We start from the raw sequence: 1,991 nt of genomic DNA, 5'->3' as shown, positions 1-1,991 counted from the left end.
AACTGTAAGTATCAATCATTGAACTAAAATCATTAGATAATAGTACATATAGAAAATAATACTATATACATTTATATATACAGTCACACACTGCTTAATGACTGCGATATGTTCTGAGAAATGTGTCGTTAGGCGATTTCCTTGTGTAAACATCATAGACTGCACTTACACAAACCTAGATGTTATAGCCTACTACACACCTAGGCTATATGGTAGGACCTATTGCTCCTGGCTACAAACCTATATAGCATGTTACTGTACTTTACTAGTCCATTCTCACATTGCTATAAAGAAATAACTGAGACTACATAATTTACAAAGAAAAGAGGTTGAATTGGCTCATGGTCTACAAGCCGTACAGGAAGCATGGCAGCCTCTGCTTCTGGGGAGGCCTCAGGGAACATACAGTCATGGCGGAAGGCAAAGCGGGAACAGACATGTCTCACATGGTAGGAGCAGGAGAAAGGGTTGGGGGAGGTGACACCCACTTTTAACCAGATCTCACGAGAACTCTATTACAAGAACAGCAACAAGAGATGATGCTAAACCATTCATAAAGGATCCACCCCTACGATCCAATAACCTCCCACCAGGCCCCACCCTCAACACTAGGGATTACAATTGATTATGAGATTTGGGTGGGGACACAGATCCAAACTGTATTATGTACTGAATACTGGAGGCAACTGTAACATAATGGTGTTTGTGTATCTAAATATATCTAAACATAGAAAAGGTATAGTAAAAATACAATATTATAATCTTATGGGACCACTGTCATATATGCAGTCTGTCATCAACCAAAATGTCATTATGGGGTTCAGGACTGCATATAAAATCTGCATCATAACCCCACAAGGCAAAATAGCATTATTAATCATTATAATAATAACCTACATATTTACTGTGTTTCAGAAACTTTTCAAGGCCCTGTCACAAGTAATAATATGTTCAATCCTCTCAATAACCCTAAATCCAGGTACTATTACCCCTATTTCACAAAATAAAAATATTGAGGCACAAGTAATCTGCCCAAAGTCACACCATTATGTATTTTGTAGAGACAGAATTCAAATTCAAGTAGTCTAGATTCAAAGCCTGTGCCATTGAAACTCAAACTGAGTGACTTGTGTAAAGTCACACAGCCAAAAATGTGTAGGAACAGGATGCAAGCTCAGGAATGTCTGATCCCAAATCCCAATTTTTCCCTCCCATCAGAACATATGGTCCCCACTTCTAACTTGGAAGGCAAGAGATGGACATTTTACACATTATTTTCTAATTCCTTGTCAAACTTTTAATGTTTCTTTTATAAATGATGCTTGATGAATTATTTTCTCCCTGTGGATCCCAGCTTGCCACTACAATTAAAAATTCCCCACTCCTCAGCCTACGTGAATTACCTCTCTTCAAAGGACCCATACAACGAAGTACACTTCCTACTAAAGTTACCATGAACAGGCACTAATCTTTTTTCCCCCCTCTGAAGATTTATAAGTCCCAGTGGTTCACATGAATTAAATCACTTAACCAACATATTTTGAGTATTCACGATGTGTCAGAAGATGAAGTGTTTCCCAGCCCTCAAAAAGCTCACAGTCGGCCGGGCGCAGTAGCTCACGCCTGTAATCCCAGCACTTTGGGAGGCCGAGGCGGGTGGATCACGAGGTCAGGAGATCGAGACCATCCTGGCTATCATGGTGAAACCCCATGTCTACTAAAAATATAAAAAATTAGCCGGGTGTGGTGGCAGCGCCTGTAGTCCCAGCTACTCGGGAGGCTGAGGCAGGAGAATGGTGGGAACCCGGGAGGCGGAGCTTGCAGTGAGCGGAGATCGCGCCACTGCACTCCAGCCCGGGCGACAGAGCGAGACTCCGTCTCAAAAAAAACAAAAACAAAACAAAAACAAACAAACAAAAAAAGAAAGCTCATAGTCTGGTAGGACAGAGAAGGCAAGTCCATTAACTCAAAGTCAAGGTAAGAAAGTGATA

This window comes from Rhinopithecus roxellana, chromosome 13 (genome assembly GCF_007565055.1).
Source record: "Rhinopithecus roxellana isolate Shanxi Qingling chromosome 13, ASM756505v1, whole genome shotgun sequence".
In the NCBI taxonomy this organism is placed as follows: domain Eukaryota; kingdom Metazoa; phylum Chordata; class Mammalia; order Primates; family Cercopithecidae; genus Rhinopithecus; species Rhinopithecus roxellana.
This window is presented reverse-complemented; position numbering follows the sequence as displayed.